Source organism: Vulpes vulpes, chromosome 6 (assembly GCF_048418805.1).
Source record: "Vulpes vulpes isolate BD-2025 chromosome 6, VulVul3, whole genome shotgun sequence".
NCBI classification, from domain to species: domain Eukaryota; kingdom Metazoa; phylum Chordata; class Mammalia; order Carnivora; family Canidae; genus Vulpes; species Vulpes vulpes.
The window spans coordinates 1,891,112-1,913,774 of NC_132785.1; the positions used below are offsets into that span (position 1 = coordinate 1,891,112).

Genomic DNA, 22,663 nt, shown 5'->3' on the forward strand with positions numbered 1-22,663 from the left:
CCCCATTTCGTGGGCTACACTTTACCCCACTCGCACCTGCCCGAAGACCCCCCACCTGCCCAGCCCCTGGTGTGGATCCCTAACATTCACTGGTGGAGTGTGACCTCATCCCTGTGCCCCATGTCAGGGGTTGGGGGGCTGGTTTTCTTGATGATTGTCAAGTGGCCTAGACCTTTTTCCCAAATGCCAATCTAGGCAGATTTTATAAGACCTTTTTTGGAAAATGTATTTAAAATGGAGACTAATGGGGGCACCTGACTAGCCCAGTCGGTAGAACATGGGGCTCTTGACCTTGGTGTGGTGAGTTCGAGCCCCACGTTGGACATAGAAATTAAGAAATATTTGAGGGGGGAGGGGCAGATGGGGGAGAGAGAGAGAGAGAGAGAGAATCGTAAGCGGGTTCCGTGCCCAGCGCAGAGCCCAACCGGGGGCTCAGTCTCACAACCCTGAGGTCATGACCTGAGCTGAAATCAGAAGTCAGACACAACGACAGAGCCACCCAGGCGCCCCAAATTTTTTAAGAGTTTTTAAAGGAAATAAAACAGAGAGTAAGGCCACGTCCCCAGAAAAATCTGACTCTACGAGAGAGAAGTATGATCCTACGTTTTTAACAAGCTGCTCAAGGGTTAGTCCTCGCTCGAGAAACAATGTTTAGGAGGCAAAGGGTCTGGCGTGGGCAGGGGAGGCTCAGAACGCTGTCGGCTCTCAGGGGACGCTGGGCATCTGCTATGGCACATTTTCATGCTTTACCTGTTTATGTGTCTCTTTCGCCCACTAGACTTGAAGCTCCTCTTGGCCAAAGAACTTCCCGTAACCTCTGAACCTACAGGCTCAGAACAAGTGTACCCCATCCAGCAAGCGTTTGGCACTGGATGAATCAATACAACACAGAACGATGAAAGTTCATCAAAATCTGATCCCACTGGACCACAAGGTTTTTTCCATCCATAGGTTATCGCAATAAACCCGTCATTAGAGTTATGCTGTTTATCCTGTGAGATTACGTTAAGCTAAACAACTAACTGCTTTTGGGTTTTGCTAGTGCTCCACGAGGTAAGCAGGGTAAGAATAATGATCTGCCTCAGGCGAGGAAACCGCATAGGACGGATAAAGTGAGTAGCAAGGACTCACAGCTGTGAGCGTCTGCATAATCAAGGATGCGTCGTGGGGCCAGGAAAAAGCATCAGAGTCTTTGTTGCTGGGTTGGAACTGGAGCTGTGCCATTCCCTAGTGTGATCTCGAACGAGGTATTTAGGTTTTCCGAGCCTCCCTTTTTGTGTATGTACCATATACGCAGGGGCAGACAGCAGCCTCGTCTGGAAGATTAAATGAGTCTAGAAGAGAGTTGGGCACGTTGTTTCGCTTCCTGCCTGATACACTGTCCACAGCCAGGACTCAGTTTATCTTGACCAACACTATATACTCAGTACCTGGCAAGTAGTATGGGTTCAACAGATACTTATGAAGTGATTGACTAATATAATCCTAGGATTTCAGGGACGCCTGGGTGGGCTCAGAGGTGAGTGTCTACCGTTGGCCGGGGGTGTGATCCCGGAGTCCTGGGATCGAGTCCCAGGGAGCCTGCTTCTCCCTCTGCCTGTGTCTCTGCCTCTCTCTCTCTCTCTGCGTCTCTCATGAATACATAGATGAAATCTTTAAAAAATAAAAACCTTTTCTTTACCTACCAAATACTATCGGTCTATAAACCTGTAATATTACCGTAATCTCCCCCGATCCCAAACCTCAGGGGGCCTACATGCTAATGACAAGCCTCCTCGGTCAAAGCCCAAGGGAAGTTACCTAGTGACTGCAGATGAGAAAACCAAAAAGAGAATTTCCATTTAAATGTAAGACTATACACACGTGTTTCTCTACATAATAAACTAAATTAACATATTAGCACACCTTTATCCTGAAATTTTTCTAGCAAGCAAAGGATGGTAAAGAGAGATTGGTCACATTTTTTTTTTAAGATTTTTTTATTTATTCATGAGAGACACAGAGAAAGAGAGAGACACAGACAGAGGGAGAAGCAGGCTCCATGCAGGGAGCCTGATGTGGGACTCGATCCCGGGACTCCAGGATCACGCCCTGGGCCTAAAGGCGCTAAACCGCTGAGCCACCCAGGGATCCCGAGATTGGTCACACTGTGCAAATTCAACTTGTGTAAAAACACTCCCGGTGTTCTTTCGGTGATCCCCTTAGTTTTAATATTGGCAACTCTAAAATATAATCTACAGGGATACTCTAAGTTCACCCAACCCTGTATTCTCCAGAAGGACTTAAAATCTCAAATGTGAATTCTCTTACTGTGATTTTCTTTTTTTAGGATCATCACCCTCTGGCTCAAAAGAGACTCCATGAGAAGAGTGAAGAGAACACAGACGTGCAGTCGGATGGTCCTGCCATTTACTTGCCAAGTGACCTTGCATAAATGCATCGAGCCTCAGTTTCCTAATCTATAAAATGGACATAAAAACACCTCCTTCATGGAGCTGTTATCAGAATTAGAGAAGGCAACATGTATGAACCTCGATGTCACACAGCAGGTGTTCAAAAACCGTTCCCTCCTGTCCCCACCGACAATACTACGAAGGGATTCAGCAGCTCTACTGAAAGCACCAGTCTAGGTGTTCTCATACTTAATAACTGTGACATCAAACTAACAGGTTTTTTTAAAAAAAATCTAATTAGTTGCAAGATCTAAGTAGTTTCTTTTGTTTCTCTGGAACAGAGTTACCAGCGGGCAGCACCCCTAAGACTCACAAATGCTGTGAAGACTCCACCATTTCCAGAGAAGATAAGAGCTGTGCTGTGTCAACCCACAAAGGCTTTCTCTCTTTCCTAGGAATGTTCTCTGGGATTTCCCCATGGGACTTCCCTGAGTTACCTTGAACTAAGTGCCCCACCCCCATGACCTGGCCTCCTGAGAGTTTAAAGCCTGCCTTGCCTGCAGCCCTTTATCTTCCAGGAGATGGTGAACTTCTCCTATGTATTTCCCCATGCCTTCCACTGGATTTTAAACTCCATGAGGACAGGGTAGCGTCTTCACTGTCTAAGGTTTGGTCTCAAATACAATTCTCTATTTGCAATATTTTCACAAAATTTTCTGCTAGATGCCTCTCTTAAAACTACTTTTTTATTTTTCCTCTTTTCAAGGTCTGAAGTGTCAATCGTGTAGGTATAACAGGGATAGATGTGTTTAAGGTATTGATATGCCTCAGTGGGCCTGGAATGGAAATACCGACTCCCTTTATAAAATGACAAGTGAGGGATCCCTGGGTGGCGCAGCGGTTTAGCGCCTGCCTTTGGCCCAGGGCGCGATCCTGGAGACCCGGGATCGAATCCCACATCAGGCTCCTGGTGCATGGAGCCTGCTTCTCCCTCTGCCTGTGTCTCTGCCTCTCTCTCTCTCTCTCTGTGACTATCATAAATAAATAAATAAAGATTAAAAAAGAAAAAGAAAAACATCCTCTTTAAAAAAAATAAAAAAAATAAAAATAAAAAAAATAAAATGACAAGTGAATCCTTCTTACCAGAAGAAAAACCTAGGGGGCATCTGCTCTACCGCAGCACCACAGCCTCCTCAGCTTTACTTTCTGGGCCACCCACCACCCTGAAGGCCCCATGAGGCACTGCTTAGCCTTTAGATTCCACTCTTGGATCCAAGAGAATCACCTGAGGCTGCCTCTCTACTCTCCCGCCCCTCCTCTGACCGCTGTGTTCCAGGGATGCTGACCTTGTAAACAGCCCCAAATAACCGGGCTCACTTCACCATGGAAACACAGTATTTAAAAAATGTTCCGCTTCTCACAGCGTATTTTAATTGCCGGGGGGTTGGTCCCCCCCCCCCCCCCCATAAAGAAAATCCGATTGTGAGGACAGGAACTGTCTTGTTCACTATCCCCTTCCTGTGCCTGACACACAGCAGGTTCTCAATAAATCTCTGTTAAGCGAATGACTTTCTTTTGCAACAGTTTCAAAATCACTAAAGAGTAAAGGAAAACAAATGGAAAGAATCTTAAAACACAGTACAAGAAACTCAGCCAGGAACATATAGGTTTCTAACACTAGCATAGTGTCTGGAAGCTTCAGTCTTGTCCTATTCACCTTTAGACTGGGCACATCCACCTTGTCTTTTCAGGCCAGACAACGAAATTCCCCAGGCCTCTGTGACATAGGAGAAAGCTCTCCTAACCAGGATCCTGGGTCCTGTCTCCTGGCCATTTTCCGGCCTTCCTGCAGCCCCTCCCAAACCACAGCCCTCATTCCCAGTCAGACCAGTCCTGCAGGGAAGCCCCCTCCTCAGCTCAGGGCAGGACCTCCCCTGGCAAGCCCAGGAGCCTGGAGAACACACAATGTCCCCAGAAGGAGGCCTGTACATGAACGGGGTGGGGGGTGAACTGTTCCTCAGCCTGTAACCCACCTTTTGTCTGTGTGACCAGCTCACTTGAGGGAAACAAGATTGTCCCCAAATTCATTTCTACAGGCCAAAGTACCTATGGGGTCCTAAGAAAATGGTCAGCCTTGAGTTCACTGATTGCAGACTTGGGAAACTTGTGCAGCACTTTCTTGGTGAAAGAAGAAACTGGACTCTGAGCTAGTTAACCCCTGCCCAGGGGCCCTGGGGCCTGCAAATACCCCAGGGGCTTCCAAGCCTCCAGGCCAGCCAGGGAGCTCCCTGCCCTCCGTTGGTGGCACAGGCCCACTGGGAGTGCTTGGCCAGGCCCCCGTGCCACCTGGGGCCAGGCTGTGCGGCACCCCCAGGCCAAGGTCCTACCACCCTGACCCCGAGAGTCCTGGGGGCTGCGGCTGGGCCCACCGTGGCTGCTCAGAGCAACCAGGCTCCTTGGCCGCCGCCCGGAGCGCCCCCACCCTCACCGTGGGCGCCCTGACCCTCGTGACTCTCAACTCAAGAGCCGGACCCTCGCCCCCAGCGCCCGGGTGTCCGCCTGCAGGCTGAGACCTCGAGAACCCCAACAACGAGCACAGTGAGTTCAGCCCCCCTTGGCCGCCACACTTGCCTGCGCCAGGAAGCCTGGAGGCGGTGCCCCCCACCCCGCGGCCCTGTCCCCCCCAGGCCCCGCTCCCCTGGGGCCCTCCTGTCCCACCAGGCCTTGCCCCCCAGCTACCCCAGGCCCTGCCCCCCCAGCTCTCCCGAGGCCCTGCCCCTGCAGGCCCTGCTCCCCCCAGGCCCCGACGCCCCCCAGCTCCCCCAGGCCCTGTCCTCCCCCAGGCCCTGTCCTCCCCCAGGCCCTGCTCCGTCCAGGCCCTGCCCTCCCTGCTCCCCCGAGGCCCCGCCCCTCAGGCCCTGCTCCCCCACCCCCAGGCCCTGCCCCCCAGGCCCTGCCCCCCCAGCTCCCCCTTCAGGCCCTGCCCCTACAGGCCCTGCTCCCCCACCCCCAGGCCCTGCCCCCCAGGCCCTGCCCCCCCAGCTCCCCCTTCAGGCCCTGCCCCTACAGGCCCTGCTCCCCCTCCCCCAGACCCTGCTCCCCGAGGTCCTGCCCCTGTCCAGGCCCTGCCCCCCAGGCCCTGCCCCCCCAACTCCCCCCCAGGCCCTGCCCCCCAGCTTGCCCCCCAGGCCCTGCCCCTCCAGGCCCTGCTCCCCCACCCCCAGGCCCTGCCCCCCCAGGCCCTGCTCCCCCACCCGCAGTCCCTGCTCCCCCAGGCGCGCTCCCCCAAGCCCCAAGCATCTCTGCCGCCGCCGCTCCGAGGGCCCCGGGCCGTCCGTTGGGGCCAGGCCCTGCGCCTGCACCTCCGAAAGCCCTGGGGTCACGCGGGGCCGCGGGGGCGGCCAGGCTGGGCGGCGCGGGGCAGGCGCGCGGTTCCGCGGGGAAGCAGCAGGCCGCGGCCCCGCCCGGGACCTCGGGACCCCGGGACCCCGGGACCGCGAGCCGCGGCGCCCACCGGCCGGACCCGGCGCCCCGCCTCGGAGGAGCGGCCCTCGCACCCGGGGCTCCCGAGGCAGGAGGAGGGCGCGGGGCGGGCGTGAGGTCGGGGCCGCACAGACTCCCCGAGGGATGCTCGTCCGACGAGGAGCCCGCGGGGCGAGGGGCGCGGTCGGGGCGCGGGGGCCGGGCCCGCAGCCTGGGCCCCGGAGGACGGAGGCCGCGGCACACGGACCCTGGGCGGCGCGGGGGCGCTCGGGGCGGCCGGGCCCGGGGATGCGGGGGCAGGTGCCGCCGGGAGCCGCTCCCCGGGCCCGCGACCGCGCCACGGCCACCAGGCGGGAGGGGCGCGCAGGTGGGTTTGGGCACCCGGGAGGCCGCAGACTCCCGCTCTGGGTTCCCATCTTATCTGTTAAAAGAAAAAGAAAAAAGGGGGAAAAAAAAGAAAAAAAGAGCCCCACTCTGCAATGTGGATAACTGAACAGGGTCCCGGTAAAATCCGCCCTGCGAAAAATGTGAAGTCGCGACAGGTCGGCCTGCGGGTGAAGGCTGCTCTAGCAGGAACGCGAGAAGTGAGCGGGAGCCCACAATTTTCGTTTTTACTGTAGAAGTCGGTCAACGAAATCAAATGGTAATGGTTACCTATTACAGCCGCTTTAAAGTTAGAAATAATTTAATGTATTTCGGATTTATATGTATGTAATCACCATACTTTTTATTTTGTCTAGCTATTTCCATTAAGTTTTAATAACCTAGTAAAGCTCCCTGGATAAATTTTGTGAGTTTTCTTTCTTTTTTTTTTTTTTTTTAAGTGAGTGGAGATTACATGAACCAGAAGCGAAGTTTGAGCATAATTTCCTTAACCACTGGGAAATCTGTACCGCCTGCCAAAACTTCCAGGGATGGGGAGAAGAAAGGAAGAGAAGGAGATTAAATATTCATGGAGTTCCCACTACGTGCACGCACCCTGTGGGCGCTAGCTTTACCCATTATATTCCATATTAGTCATTGTTTATAAAATAAGAGCTCTTTTTTTTAAAAAAACATGGATACCTCCTTCTTCTGCATCCGGACCTCAAATGGATAGCTTCCACAATTATATTTTATTCGCGAGAATTTCGTTTTTATTACTTCCTTCTTCGAAGTGACATAATTGCTGAGGCTAATGGAGAGATCCATGTGTAATGATATTAAAGTCTGTTTTTTTGTTTAACCGATTACATCGTTCAGTGTTCATCCTGGCTGGGGTGAAAGAAAAAAAAAAAAAGTGGAAGGTGAGTCAGCAAACGCTGAATTTCTGCTAACTCTTTAGGTCTCTGTAAAAATGAAGAAAGAGAAATCCCCGAACTGTTTGGGAGAAGAGGGAAGTTGTAGCTGGGAGGAGGGCACTGGCACTGAGCGCGCTGTGCCCTCCTCCCCACCCAAAGAAAGAAAGAAAGAAAGAAGAAAGAAAAGGAAAGAACGCGCAAAACAAAACTTTCCCGTCGCTGTGGATCAAAGGAACCGAAAACATGACCCACTTTGCGAGGGTTGTGCAAACACCGTGGCTTATATTGACCATTGATAAAGGCTGAGTGAGACCAGCCTCTGCGCGTGTCACAGTGGAGACAGTGGAACTGAGGGTACCCGCAGCTTAAGAAAAAGAGAAAGACAAAAAAAAAAAGAAAAAAAGAGTTGACAAGCAGATGAAGTGGGAGAGGAGGGGAGGAGCATAGCCCCAGGAGCCGCAGCAGGCAGGTAAACCCTCAAAACCTCAGCTCCAGCAGCTAATGAAAAAACCAAAGTCAGTCCAGTCCAGGGGAAATGGTTCTGACGCAGGCCTGATGGGGAGTCGTCGGTCGTGTTTCTTTTCCGGACTATCAGCAAAGAAAAAAAAAGGGGGGGGGGAAGGAATTTCGAGGTTCGGCCAAACGTTTGGACTGGGAGGCCGAGGACGGGACGGAGCGTTTCCTGCTGCGCCGCCCGGGCGGCCCCGCGCGCCCCAGCGCCCTGCGCTCCGGAGGGAGTCGGGGGCGCGCGCTCCGGCCCGGGCTGCCCGGCGGGGCGCGGAGGGAGGGAGGGATGGAGGGAGGGAGGGAGGGAGGGAGGGAGGGAGGGAGGGAGGGATGGAGGGAGGGAGGGAGGGATGGAGGGAGGGAGGGGCGAGCCCGGGCGGGCCCCACGTGCGCGGCCTGCGCCGGCCGGGAAACGCGGGATGCGCGGCCGCCCGACGGACGTGGGAACCGGGCGCTCCAGGCCGCGCTGCCGTCGCCGCGGAGGTGCCCCACGTGCACGCGGAGGCCGCGGTGGGTGGGGGTGGGGGTGGGGGTGGGGGTGGGGCGCCCGCAGAGGTCTCCCGCCCGCGTCCCGTCGGGGGCCCGGCGCGCCCCGGTGCCCGCGCCCCGGCCCTCCCCGGCGTCGCACCCTCCCCACCCGCGCCTGCGCCCGTCGGGGCTGACCCGGGCACCCCTGCGCACGCCCGCTGCGCCCCGGACCCCCTTGCAGCGCCGCGCACCCCGCCCCCACCCCCACCCCCGCGCCGCCTGGGGCCACCTGGAGGGAGGGGGCGGGACGCGCAGCCGCGGAGGGCACGGGTGGGGGAGGGGAGCAGGCTGCCGGTGCCTTCTCGAAACTTCGGCGACGCCTGGGGCGCTTGTGCTCCCCGCAGGACGGCTTTCCTGGCGTCGCGGGGAGCGCCCGAGTGGTGCCGGCGCTGCCTGCGAGGGGCCGCCCCCCTCCCGCAGCTCCTTTAAGGACATCCGATCTCAGCCCCGGGCCGGCGCTCCGCTCCCGAAGCCCGGTCCGCCGCCGCCGAGGGCGACCCCAGGCGAGGCCGAGGAGGGAGAGCGCCGGCGCGGGGCACGGGGCCCACCCACCCCAGGGCGCCCCGAGGCCGGCCGAGGCCTGCAGCGGGGAGGCAGGGAGGCCCCGGGGACCGCGCGGGGCTCGCTGCCACGCCTGAAGCAGGCGTTCCCTTTTCCAGATCGTATTCCCCATAAAATCTAAAGCCAGATGCATCGCTTGGGCAAGTTCCCATTTCACCGCGAAAAGCACAGATTTGTTTCCAAACTGGACTCCAAATCGAGGTTTCTGGTGCGGGTTCCAGGGGGAGTGCGCAAGGTTGGGCTTTCGATGGCTCAAGGGACTGCCCCGGGCTGGGAACGTTATTTAGGCGCTTTAGTTTCAGCCTAGACCGGGCGACGTATCATTTGCGTGTGCGGAGATTTAGGGGGGGTGGGGGGGAGGAGGAGGAGGAGGAGGAGGAGGGTGCGGAATAAAGACAACTATGGCTTTCAAACCCGTGCATGTACTTTTTTTTTTTTTTTTTAATTTAAGTGGGATGGAGAATAGACCAACTGCATGATTACAGACGCCCAGGTAAGCAAGATAACCTGAAGGAAAGTGGTTCACAACAGTAAGCTGCAGGGGGGAAAGCTTGCAAGAAAGTGAGAACGGCCGCCAGGTATGGAGCCAGAGGGCGAGCAGGGTGAAAGCAGGTATTTTATCAGTCTGCTGCGTCAAAAACCGCTTCTGCTGAATATATATATTATATATATATTTATTTATTTATTTTAAGAAATAGATGGTTTTCTACAAAAGGGTGGCTAGCCCAAGGGTCCCTAAGCCTAAGGGTCTGTTTCACCTGTAGCTCTCAACATTGCATAAAGAAATTTGGGTGGAGTGCGCAGGCTTTTTCACAGTTAGAACTTTCTGGAATTCGCAGTTGTGGTGGGAAGGGAAGGGATCTAAACGAACGACGCCAGCCTGGGATTGACTGGGGACCGTTAGCAGCAGAACGTTAGCAGGAAACCAAAACTGCCTTCCCAAGGCTCGCCCCAGCGAACTCCGTTTTTGCATCTTTTAGGATTACGGCTGTTTTAAAGTCACGTTGCTCAAGTGCACAGCCGGCAATGCGGGGCCGACACAGCGCACAACAAGCACACACAAAATCCCAATTTATTTGGAGAGCGAAGGCGCCTCTGACCTGCTAGAGCTGTACCAGCGGCGGGCGGCGCGGGGCAGTGGGTGCCAGCCTGAGAAAGCGCAGACCCCACGGCCCGCACAGAAAGCCGTGTTCCCACATTACACTCATTTAGGATCAAATGTTTTTTTTTTTAACACTTGCCACAGATACTGCTACAACCAATGTACCATTAAATGGAATAGAGTCAGTTGTTTATTGGGGTAAGGTGGTGCTTTCCCGGCGTGTGGCTTGAGGGACGTGCCCTGGCGTGACACAGCGAGCCTCTAGGCCAGCCTTCCAGGGGTGGGTCATTGCAGGGGTGCCTGGGGAAGCGAGGGCGCGGCTCGGGACTGGCCGCGGTGCCCCGAGGATGCTCCATGGTTGTGGGGAGGGTCCCTTCACCTCCTGAAGACATCCTCGAGCCTTCCCTTGGGTGAAACAGGCCGCCCACGCGGGGCCGCGCCTCCTCCCAGTCTGCGCAGGCCGCCTTTGTCCGCGCGCGGGGACAACCAGAGGATGTGCCACCAAAGTTTCCTGAAATCTTTAAAGCACGCGGCACTCTGGTGTTTGCGGGGAGCCCGGGGGCTTGTGCACCGCCCCCCTGGGCCTCTGCGGCCTCCGTGCGCCCTGGCGGGCCCAGGCCTCTGCCGGGCATCCGCCTCCAGGGGCCAGCGCTCGCCCCGCCACACTCCCCGGCCTCCGCGTCCCCTCGCACAGCCCTCGTCAGTCTCCGATTGCAACTCCAGACCCAGGCCAAACCTCCCCTTCGGGACTGGCGTCCGCTTCTCGCAGGGGGAGGCGGCGGGCTGGGGCCCTCGGGTGAGCACCGGGCGCCGCCTGCGCGCGGCTCCCGCGCCCGCCGTCGCCTCCCCACCCCGGGCCTGGCCTCCCGCGGCCGTGCTCGGGGAAGCCCGGGGAAGCCGCTGCGCCCGATGCGCCCGGGCGCTTTCGTTTTACTTTCGCTCCCTCCTCTCCGCAGCTGCAAAGACTGCGGGATGACAAAGTGGGGGTGGGGTGGGGGTGGGGGTGCGAGGCACGTGTCCCGACAGAGTGGCGGGGACACCGCGGCTTGGCCCGAAGCGGGAAGGGGGGAGGCAGGCGAAGGCTCAGGGCTCAGGCCTGGCCACCCCTGCCACTGGCAGGCGCGGGAGCACCAGGAGGCCCTGCTGGCTTTCTCCCTGCAGACCAACGTGGCTTGCAGGTAGGGATGCCACGGAATTGGCGCGGGAACGAACTGGCCTCCCTCGGCAGGCTGGGGCTTTCCCCCACGGAAGACGAGACGGAGGAGAGAGGCGGGGTGACAGGAGGCCTGGACCTTCCGCTGCGTTGGAACAGACACGGGAGGCACCGAAGCCCTAAGGCGTGGGGCGGCGCCCCCCACCAGACCCTGCGGCCCGTCAGGTGCCAGGGGACCGGCCGACGCGTCGTCCAACTTGCTGCGGGTCCGCTCGCCTCCGCGCTCTGCAAACCCGGCAGCCACGGCGCAGCTTTGCTTTATTTGTCCTTGCGTCCCTGCAGGGCGAGCGAGGCAGGCTGCTCGATTTTTAGACCCCTGGCCTAGGCTCTCCCCACCCTTGGAACAGACAGACAGACAAGGCCCAAACCTGCAACGGTTTGGCGAGCCCTGGCACCCTCCTCGGGGGCCCGTGCGGCCCGTGCGGCCGCGCTCCCGGGTCTGGGGCGAGCGCAGGGCAGCGCCTGGAAGCGCGGCTCGCGGGGCGGCCGGGGACAGAGGTCCCGCCCCCGCGCCCTGGGCCGCGCTGGGGCCCGGGCGAGGCTGCGCGCACGGGGACGGGCTCTGCGAACTCCTCGCAAGACGACACGAGCCTTCCAGGCTGTTTACCACCGCGCAGCTGCCCGGAAAGGTCCGACGCGTTTCCTGCGCTCGCCCCGCTCAGCCTGGGCTTCCCTGCACCCGGGAGCTCAGGGGCTGAGACGGTTTGCCCCCGCCTCGGGCAAGCTCAACGGCGATCTGAGTAAATCCAGACGAGGGGCCTTAGGGCGGGAGGGTAGAGCCGCCTGCAAGCAGCCCCTGGCAGCCGGGGTCGTCCTCAGCCAGGCCTCGCCCTCGTGTTTGCCTCCCTCTTGTTTACGCGGAGCTCGGGAGCGGCGGCTCCAGGCCGGCGGGGAGCTCGGTTTCACTTCGGGGTATGGCGGGGCCTATCAGCGGACCAGGTCTGGATGCAAAGTTCGGCCGCTTTGCTCCATCCCTAACTTCAACGACTCCCTAGGACGCCCCGCTCCGTCCGCCGCCGCCCGGGTCTGCGGCGCCCGGTCCCAGCCGCCCCGCGGGCGGGGAGGGAGTCGCGCAGCGCCTCGCTGCACCTGCGGAGCGCGTCTCCGCACGTCCCGAAGGGGCCGCACCGCGCTTCCCGCGCTCGGCGGGCCCGGGAGCCGCCGCGCCCCCCTCCGCGCGCCGCAGCCCCCGCCCTCCGGCGGCCGTGCAGGGGGCAGGGCGGCGGGCATCCCGGGGCGGCGGCCGCGCGGGGCACGAGTCGGGCCCCCGGCTCCGCGGCGAGGCCCGGGCGCGCGCGCCGGGCGGGGGAGGGCGCGGCCGCGGGGTCCCGGCCCTGCCCGGGGGGGGGGGGGGGGGGGGTGCCCACGCCGTGCGCGGTGCTCGGGCGGCCGCCGGGGCGCCGGGGCGCGGGTCCTGCCGGGCGGGCACGTGACGGGGTTGGCGGCGCTCGGGCCGGGCCGGGCCGCGGGGAGGGGGCGGCGGGCGGCGGGCGGCCGGGGGCGGGGGCGGCGGGCTCGCGGAGCACTCGGGTCGTGTGCTGGGGCTTTTCTCTCCCCGGAGCCGGCGGGGGGAGGGGGAGGGGCCGCCGCTCCGCCTTCTCCTTTTCGCAATGTTGACGCAATCTATAAATAGTGGAACAAAAGGACCAACTTCCTCGGAGCTTTGCTGAAACTGCACAAAAAATCGAGCCGGGGGGTTCCCTGGTCCCTGGCGACGGGGCGGGGAGCGCGGCGCGGGGGAGGGGCGGGCGCGGCGGCGCGGGCCCGAGGGGACACCTGGCCGAGCCGCCTCCTCCGCCGCCGCCGCCGCCGCCGCCTCGGGCCCCGCGCGCCCCGGTGCGCCCCGACCGGGGGTCTTGCTCCGCCGCCGCTGACAGGTCAGTGCGCACCGCCCCTTCCGCGCGGGGGCTCCTCGCCCTCCCCCGAGCCTCCACTTTTAGAAGGGAGCGGGGGGACGGGCCGCGAGGCAGTGACAGCCGCCGGCGCCAGCGCCAGCCCGGGGCTCCCGGCGCCTCGTCGTCCGGCCGGTCCCGCTGGCGGCCGCGGGGGCCGGGGCCGGGGCAGGGGCCGGGCAGCGCCAGGGGAGAGCGCGGGCGGCGGGGGGCGCTGCGGGGGCGCTGCGGGGCGCGGGGGGCGGGCTCCGGGTCGCCGCGCCCGCCCCGGCGGGGACCGCGAGGGCCTGGAGGCCGCCGGGCGCGCCTCGCCCCGCTCGGGGCTCGGACCGGGCGTCCCCGCCTCGTCCTGCGGCTGCCGCGCGAGGGCTGCGCGGAGGAGAGCGGGGCGCGCACCCCCGGCTGCGGGGCCCACGCAGCGGGCGCGGCGGGGGCGGGGCGGGGCGGGCGCGGGCGAGCCTCCTCCGGGCCGGGGCCGGGGCAGGGGCCGGGGCAGGGGCCGGGGCAGGGGCCGGGCCGGGCCGGTGCGCGAGCGGCCGCCGTGGCGGTTACTCGGGGCGCGGGGGAGGGGGCGGAGCTGGCGCTGTTGACAGCGGAGCCGGGCGGGAGGGCGGGGGAGGGGGAGTCGGCGCCGGGGGAGGGCGGCGCGCGCGGGCTCGGGCGGGGCGGGGCGTCACGTGACGGCCAGACGCCCCCGCGACGGGCGGCCGCGGGGTGACGTCAGCGCCCCGGCCGCAGGGCGGCACTTCCGCCCCCTCCCCCACGGCCGCCCGCCGCCCGCCCGCCCGCTCGCCGCGGCCGCAGCCCTCTCGGAGCGGGGAGCGGGGAGCGGGGAGCGGGGAGCGGGGAGCGGGGGCGCCGGCCCGGGCTCTCCTCGCCGCGCGGGGCCGCGGCCGCCTCCCGGCCACCCCGCCCCCCGCCGCGTCCCATTGTGCGAGCGCGCGGCGCGGCGCGGGGCGGGGGCTGGTGCCGGCCCCCCGCGGCTCCCGGCTGGGGGGAGGGGGCGGGGCGGGGAGGGCGGTCACGGCGGGGGGGGCGCGGCCGGCGCGGGGGGGCGGGGGGTCGCGCTCGGGCCGCCGCCGCCGTCCGCGCTATTCGGGGGAACTCGGGGTTTCGGTGACTCAGCGCCGCGCGCGCTATTTATAAGTCGGCGCGTTGCTGGAGGCGCGTCCCTCGGTGGGGCCCGGCCGCGGCGCGGCGAGCAGCCCGGGCTCCGCGACAGTTCAAAAGACCGTTCTTGTTGGGGTAAAAAGCAGGAAAGCCGCGGCGGCGAGAGCCCGTGCTGCGAGTGCAGCAGCCGGACGCGCCCTCACAGTCGCCGGGCCCTGCGGGGCAGGGGCAGGTGCGGGGCAGGTGCAGGTGCAAATGCAGGTGCGGGGCAGGTGCAGGTGCAAATGCAGGTGCGGGGCAGGTGCAGGTGCAGATGCGGGGCGAGACCCGGGAGCGGGAGGCGCCGTCGGCAGGACCCGCACCCAGCACCCAGCGCCCAGCGTTCTGCAGGCCCGAGGCGTGAACCCGGGGAAACCTGCCCGAGCTGCGGGTTCCCGAGGAGCCCTCTAACCGGAAGGGTGCGCGGCGCCCACCCAGCCTCAGAGCTCCCAACAAATCTGAATCACGCGTTCCTGCCCACAAAGTGCCATAAAAACGTACCCTCCAGCCCGGAGTTGTGCAGTGTGTAAGCGCTGCACACACACGATGGGCCATTGCTCGTTTTACAGGCTTTATGGGTTTTTTTTTTTTTTTTTTGGTTTTGTTTTGTTTTTTTTTTTGTTTTCTCCCATGCACCCCTCCCCCCACCCCAGTCGGGAAATCCGAGGGGTAAATGCTAAAAAGCAGCAGTCGCGAGGCTGGCTTCTTGGAGCCGTCGGTGCACACCCAGTGGGCCCGGCCCCACACAGTCTTCCGTAGGGAGTGCGACCTGGAGTGTTTCTTGAAAGGGAGAAGGCAAGGCGGTGTCCCGGACGGCGAAAAGTTAGGCCCCCTGGGAGAGGACGGGGCCTCCCAAGCTGAGAAAACGAAGCAGCAGTGACCAAGGCCTGGAACTAGAGAGGGAGAAGTGTGGGGGGGGAGAAGGGAGTGGAGGCAGGTGAGAAGCCAAGCCGGACAGAAGGCCACTCCGAACTTGACCCGGAGCCCTACAAGCTTTTAAACCTTTTCGTAGACAAATGGGGCCTCTCTCCAGAAACACGTACCTATAAATCTGGATTACAGTTTTGCACGCATTTTCAAGGAGTTTGTGAGTAAAGGACTACTGGGTCTCAGGATTAAACCTACACAGGAAAAGGAAAACCAAGAAAGGATTTTTTTTTTTTTTTTTTAATGGAAATGCATGGTCAGGTGTGAAAAGATTACAGGCCTTTGAAAAGATTTCATTGGTTGGGGGTCCTGGAGACTTGAAAATGGAATGTAAAACAGCCCGTAATCTAAGTAAGAATGGATTGGGACCACTGCTGTGTACCTAATGACAGTGGAGATAGAGGAGGAATTTGAGAAAAGTAATTACAATGAGCTGGTGGAATGGGAAACCGGTTGTGTGGGGCAAAGGCAGGAGATCCCCAGGTTCCCAATGCAGTGTGTGGACTAGGATGAGGAGTGGGCCTCAGGTCCAGGAGGAAGAACGTTCTTCTGTCCCTGTGGACTCTGAGCCATCAGGGAACTATCCCCAGGAGGGTTGGAAGTAAAGGCTGCCTCTCTGGAGTCATTACAATATAGACGGTAACTGAAATCATGGGGATGTATAAGATGGACCTGTGTCAAGTGAAGAGAGGCCTGCGAGGAGAACCCTGGGAAATGCCTATATTTAGGGGAAGGGGAGGAGCCAGACGAACCTTTCAAGGACAGGACACTGATGAGTGACTAAACACAGAATGGTGTCTTTAGTGTATAGTAACTTTGGTCAGTGAATCCTGCTTCCTTGGTAAGGAATGAAAGTACACGGTAGGTCTGGTCTCTTCATAGGATTTAAAAGTCTGTGTATTCTTTCAGTTTTGAAAAAGAAAGGAAAAAAGCACCTTTCCAAAGATTTGGATTCAGAAGAGAGATGAGGGCAGGAAATGATTAAATCTTGCTTTCCCTTCTTTTCTGAAACTAGGAATACCTTGGGGAGAAGAAAAGCAGAAACAGACTCAGCCTTTCTCTTTTCCCTGCTCACATACTAAGCCTTTAAGGAAAAGGAGTTTAGATAGGTCCCCATTATGGTATTTTTTTTTCTTCCTCACGGCACGTGAAAACCATACTCGATTGCCAACAATTAGTACTAGGAGGTGCTAAGGTCTCAGTCTGGCTAAGAAAACAAGGAAAAGTGGAGGGAAACCATTTTCTTTTGCTTCCTCCATCTCCCTCCTACTTGTTAGAGCTAACCTGAGCTAGAACTAGTCCCTACAAACAGGGACTCAAGCACAAAACAAACCACCCCAGAATTTACTACTTTACTTGGATATGCAATCTGGGGGAGGGTTCTGCAGGGGCAGCCTGTCTCTAATCCACTTGGCCTCATCTGGGACAGCTCATAGGCTGGAGGCTTGCATCATCCGAAGGCTTGTTCACTTGCGTGGCTGGTGATCAGTACTCACAGATGACTGGGACCTTAGCTGGCACTACAGGTCAGAACACCTGCACAATGTCCTCTCCTTCCGGTTTGGGCTTTCTCAGAGCAGGGTTGCTGGGTTCCCAGTGTCTCAAGATTGAGAGCCAGGTAAAGCTGTATCACCTCCTACAACCTATTCTTAGAAGTCATGCAGCATCATACCCATTGGATTCTGTTCGTTAGTGAAAAATCACTACTGCCATACACGTTCTAGAGAGGGGAATCTTATCTTTTAATGGAATCTTATCTTGTAATGGAAGGAGCATCAAAGAATTTGCAATGTGCTTAAAATCACCACACATATTATACAGATAAACAGATTTATAAACAATGTATTATGTATTAAAAATGTTTAAACATAAGAAACCAAATATCGTCTTTTGATATCAGAATGAGATACAAAATTGCAGACATTCCATTGTTACAGCAAAGCTAATTCTAAACCAACCCAAGTAGGCAGTTGGTCTCATAATCTTTCCTCCTCCTCCCTTCTGACCATTCTCCCCACTCCAGGCCAGGCCCCCTATACAAGATACCTCTCTCTCCCAATCCAGGCAGGACCCCCCCACAGTGGCTATACTTCCAAAGTGATGATCGGTCCTAAAAGTTTTGGCTGTTCCTTCCTTGAATTATCCCTGACTTTGTACCTCACTAGATCACTGGGAAGGCCATCTAGTGACATGTCTTTACTTCTCAGGGTTAACAAGCAAAATGCTATAGAGAGTATCCCAATAAAGAATTTTATAACAAATTCGTGTTACATAATTAAAACAAGATGACATTTCTTTAAAAGGGCTATGTTTTTAGGTATCAGGATCTTGACTTAGGCTTGTTTACTCATAAAACTCAGTAGTTCTAAAAGGGATGGTTGAGATTTTAGGTATCTTATAAGAATCTGCATGTTGCCTTGAAGGTGATAAGCCATTTGATGATTTTATGCAAAATTTAAATGACTCTTCTTCCATGTTTACAAGGCACAGTGCATTATTTTTCTTTAAAACCAGTACACATAATTATTTGCTTGGTAAAGAGGCTCAAGAGTTCTCTAAGGAAGTGAAAATACTACCTTTCTTTGAGTAATCAAAATAAAATAATCTTTTCTTATAACCCAGTATATTTTTAAATTCTCCTAAAGCTGATATTATAATTTATACATCTTTGATGTTCTCTTAGAAAGATTTCATTTACGACTTAGAAATAAATAGTGCTTTCTTGGCTTAGAAATAGAATTTTAATAATTCATGCTCTCCTGAAGGCTAATACCTCTACATGTTTTGGTCATTCTGCATAATTATTTATAGTTCTATTGAGTCAGAATCACATTGTGGGAATATATAGTATGGAATACAAATTTTAAAATAAGCACATCTAGATAATGAGCTAACATATATTTATGAACCCCTCTGTGTATGTAGATTTTTGAAGAAGCATACATGTTTTAAAAAGTAAAATGAATAAAATATGTCTTTGTTTTTAAAGGTTCTTATAGAGCAATGATAAAAAAGAAACTGACACAGCATTCAAATTAAACTAATAGACTTTGTTATCAGGCCCCAAACTGTTCCTAATTCTGTGACTTCATAGCTACCATGGAGGCAGCCCAAAGGAGCTTAAGTAAACATTTTTAAATTACGTAATGAGGTTCTGAGGGAGGAAGAACCCCAACCATACTGCGCCATATAGTTTTACAGATGCTATTTCCCTGCATGCCAGGATGCTTATTACCCTATCTATAGAATGACTTCATAGTAATGATAACATGAAAGAAAATTAATGTAGGCAAGCAAGTCTGTTTCTAAGGCATTGAGAATGAAAGCAAGGTTGAGGTAGTTATTTCAAAGTAGTTATCTAGTAAATGTTTTCCTTGACTATAAGCATTTAGGAAGCATTTTGGAAAGGGCTATAGTGAAAATGGCACATTAAGCAATAAATCCAATACGATTTCAATAAAAAAATAAATTCAATAAGTAAAATAGGATACTGCTAGCTTATAGTAATAATGCTCTATTTACCACTACATTAAGAATTAAATACAATCTCACCTTTTTTTTTACTAAGTAAAATAATTTGGATCCTTCCTTATACTATTTTTCTTCACCTTTGCATGTGTTCAAAATATAATTTATTTTAAAAGAAATATTGCCAAAGTCAATAAAAAATACATTTCTTCACCAGCTGAGTAAGCATCACAGAGAAGACAAAGAATATTAGATCTTTGGGGCAGTAAAGTTATTAATGTGAGTATATGAGCAAAAATGCAATTTTATCAAATTCAATTACACACGGAGTCTCCCCATCAGATTGACAAAGATTGAAGATAAGTGTTAGTAACCAGTGTTGCTAAGAAGGTGTTCAAATTTACAATCACGTTTATTACTATATTACCTTTCTTGGGTCTTAAAAATGTCCAAATCTTTGATACAGTAGTTCCACTTCCAGGAACCAATCCTAAAGAAATAAATACGAAGTCAAAGATTTATATATATTCACTACAGTATCTATATGGAGGAAACAATCTGAATATTCAAAAGTAACGGAGTGGTTAAATGAGACATGATGATCAATCTAATGGAATATTATGCAATAACTAAAACTACTTAGAGCCACAGAAAAATACTAATAGAGTAATTCAATGTATAGTTAAATTTTTTAGGTTATAAAACTACTTCTCATTTATTTGAAAATGCACTTATATGCATAGAAAAAGGATGGGGAAAATATATCAAAGTGTGATTATGGTAATTTTCCTTTTCCTTTTTAATTTTTTTTTTTTAATTTATGATAGTCACAGAGAGAGAGAGAGAGAGAGAGAGGCAGAGACATAGGCAGAGGGAGAAGCAGGCTCCATGCACCGGGAGCCTGATGTGGGATTCGATCCCGGGTCTCCAGGATCGCACCCCGGGCGAAAGGCAGGTGCTAAACTGCTGCGCCATCCAGGGATCCCTACTTTTCCTTTTTAGAAAATGAGCACAAATTATTTTTTAACAATCAGAAAAAGAAATCATTAAAATTAAAAGATCTCCTCCCAAATATGTAAATCAAATGACATACATTTATATTCTTATAACACTAGGATATTTAATAAAGTAACACATCGTATTAGTTACTCTTTATTAGTACTTTCTCATTTTGTATGTTTACAACAATGTCTACCAGTGAATAATCTCTGCTTTTTAAAATCAAATTAGAGGGGATCCCTGGGTGGCTCAGAGGTTTAGTGCCTACCTTTGGCCCAGGGCGTGATCCTGGAGTCCAGGGATCGAGTCCTGGGATCGAGTCCCACATCGGGCTCCCAGCATGGAGCCTGCTTCTCCCTCCTGCTGTGTCTCTGCCTCTCTTTCTCTCTATCATGAATAAATAAATAAATAAATCTTTAAAAAAATCAAATTAGATAACGTGTAGGCAAGTAGAGAGTATTACATGAATGGTATACTCTGAAAGGTAGCCTTTGGTGGAAAAGTTGATTTAAGAAAAATTTAGTATAGGGGAGCCTAGGTGGCTCAGTCAGTGAAGCTTCTGCATTGGGCTCGGGTCATGATCCCGGGGTCCTAGGATCGAGCCCCACATGGGGCTCCCTGCACAGCGGGGAGTCTGCTTCTCCCTCTACTGCTCTCCCTGCTTTGCTTTCTCTATATATATCAAATAAATTAAAATCTTTAAGAAAAAATAAAAATTTAGCATAGTCAAAATCCATCTGTAAAGCTATAATGGGTGGATCTATTTTATAAGTTTTATAACAGTATACTTAATATTTTTTATTCTAAATTGTGGTAAAAAACACATAGCATAAAATTTACCAACTTAACTACTTTTAAATGTACAGTTCAGTAACTAAGGAATTCACACTGTTGTGTATAAAAGTGTTTTTATAAAAATAATAAATGTTCATAAAAATAATACAGGTTCACTTATAAGTAATTTAAACAATAGAGAAAGTTAAAGGAACATTTAACAGATTTTACCATCAATTTTAAATGAATGTTGCTGTAGGCATATTTCTATGCATTTATACAAATATATTTAAGATCAAACATATACTATAAGTTAAAAAGTATTAAGTGTGAAGTAATTTGGTAGTGGTAAAATAAACTGAAGGAATTGCTGAACTTTTAGGAAAATGTTTCTTTACTACAAGAGATTTTATTTCCTAAAATATCTGAAGTTTTTTTTTTTTTTTAAATATCTGAAGTTTAAAAAAGAGTTTGGAGACCTTTTTTATCTATGTTTCAAGTTCAGAAATGCTAAAAGACTCTGCTATGAAAAATATATTTTTACATCATCCTTATTTTTACAAAGTCACGGTTTTAATGTTTATTAAACAAGGCTTAATGTTTATTTAATGTTTATTATGTTAATTATAATCCTAATTTCTTTGATGATTTGGTCTCGATCTGTATCTTAATCCAGTGCTTACAATCTGGCTTGATCCTCAATATCCTACTTAATTAATTTTGATTGATCAGTTATTTGCTCTTCACTAAGTAGTTGTTTTCTTTCTTTTTTTTTTTTTCCTACACAGATCCATGGATTCTGTGTTTGCCTTTTTCATCAATTCTCAAATGAACTTATTTAGAGGTAATGGTTTGGGGTCACGCTGCCTTTGCCTTGAAACTGCACAGACATTTTTCCTTTGTTTTCTGGCTTTGAATATTGCTTAGAGGAAGTCTAAGGCCAGCACGATTTCCTCCCTCTTGATAAGTTATTTAGCTTTCTGCCTGGAAGTCTGAAAAGTTTTTCCTTCATTCTTTATGGCTAGTAGCTTAACCAGGATATGCCACAATACTGAATACTACATGTCCATTATTTTTCTGCAGATTCAGTTCTTTCGTTATTTTGTGGAAATTCTCTTCTGTTGCATCTTTATGTGCTTTTTATGATTCACTTGTATTATGTACTCAGGGAGATGAATCAGGCTTATGTTATCTTTGTCTCACATATGATTTTCTTTGCAGTGACTTTGGTCTACTTTTCTCTTACATTCACTGCAATTTATTCAATTCATTTGTCAAGTGGAATTTATTGAGTGCTAGCACCAGTGGTAAATAAGATCATAATCCTGCCATGAATAAGCTTTCAGTTAAGGATTGGAGAGGGAGAAATAAACTTATAACAATGTCGAGTTAGTAATAAGAAGAACCCCTGGTAAGAAATTGGAAGGACAGGGGAAGGAATTGTGCACTTTAGATGGAACGTAAGAGCAGGCCTCTCTCTGTAAAATGACATCTGGGAAGAGCTCTAAATGAAGTGAGGCAGTAAGCCAGCGAAAGACCTGGGCAATCCAGATGCAGAAAAAGAGAAAGTACAAAGGTCCTATAGTGGGAAAGTGGTGTGTTCAATACAGAATCATTAGAACCAAATGAGTAACCAGAAAGTGGTGAGAGATGAGACAAAAGAAGTAGATAGGCCAGATCACAAAAGGGGTTGTCAGCCCTGGGGAGGAGGCTGAATTTTGTTCTAAGTGTGATGAGAAGCAGGGAAATGATGTATGCTTCAAAGGAGTTATTCTGGTTGCCGCTAAATATTTCAACAGCGATAACTGAGTATAAAGAATTGGTCAGATAGGTGCTGTAGAACTGAAAATGCAAAAAGGGAGCACTGAAATAAGAGCGTTAACTTCAGGAAGCAGCCACTACCCCTAGTACTGGATAAACACAAGGAAGACCTGAAGTTAATAGGGGAGACTCAGCAGAGCTGGAACCCTGGCCTCAGAAGACATAGGCTATGTTGGGGCTGGTTCTAGGAGAGTGTTGGAGCTGACTGCCACTGTGAGGGTGAAGGTCCATAACTAGGGCAACCTTGACAGGTGCAGAACGCCAACAAGAAGTAGTGAGTTCTTCTCCCTTCTCTTTTTGATTTTCAGTCTTTCTCTAACACACTTTATTACCAGAATGCGGCAAGAATTCAGCTGGCAAAATAGAAATGTAGTTGCAGAGTCCCATCCTAGCATCACAAAATGTATGAGTGTGGAAGGGTTTATTATTAAGAGATAACAGCTTAGTAGCTGGCACAGAAAGGAATTAAGGATGACTTCTAGATTTTTGTCTTGAGCAAAAGGATGAAAATATTGTCATTTATTGACCTATGGGAAGACTTGGAGAGAAATAAATTGAGGGGGAGA

At 53.5% G+C, this 22,663-nt stretch overlaps 1 long non-coding RNA gene across 14 annotated transcripts in view; it reads right to left on the reverse strand.

Annotated features, from left to right (window-relative positions):
- Positions 1-7,024: 7,024 nt before the first annotated feature.
- Positions 7,025-22,663, reverse strand: part of LOC112933897 (uncharacterized) — a 44,557-nt gene continuing 28,918 nt past the window's right edge. For 10 of the 14 annotated variants that reach the window (XR_012001956.1, XR_003237765.2, XR_003237764.2 and 7 more), the window contains 2 exons: positions 19,771-19,889; positions 16,754-18,993 (listed from right to left, as the gene is read on the reverse strand). This is a non-coding gene — a long non-coding RNA (uncharacterized lncRNA). Of the gene's footprint in view, positions 7,131-16,753; positions 18,994-19,770; positions 19,890-22,663 lie in introns of those variants that run through there. The other 4 variants (XR_012001957.1, XR_012001951.1, XR_012001955.1 and 1 more) reach the window with 2 other exon arrangements.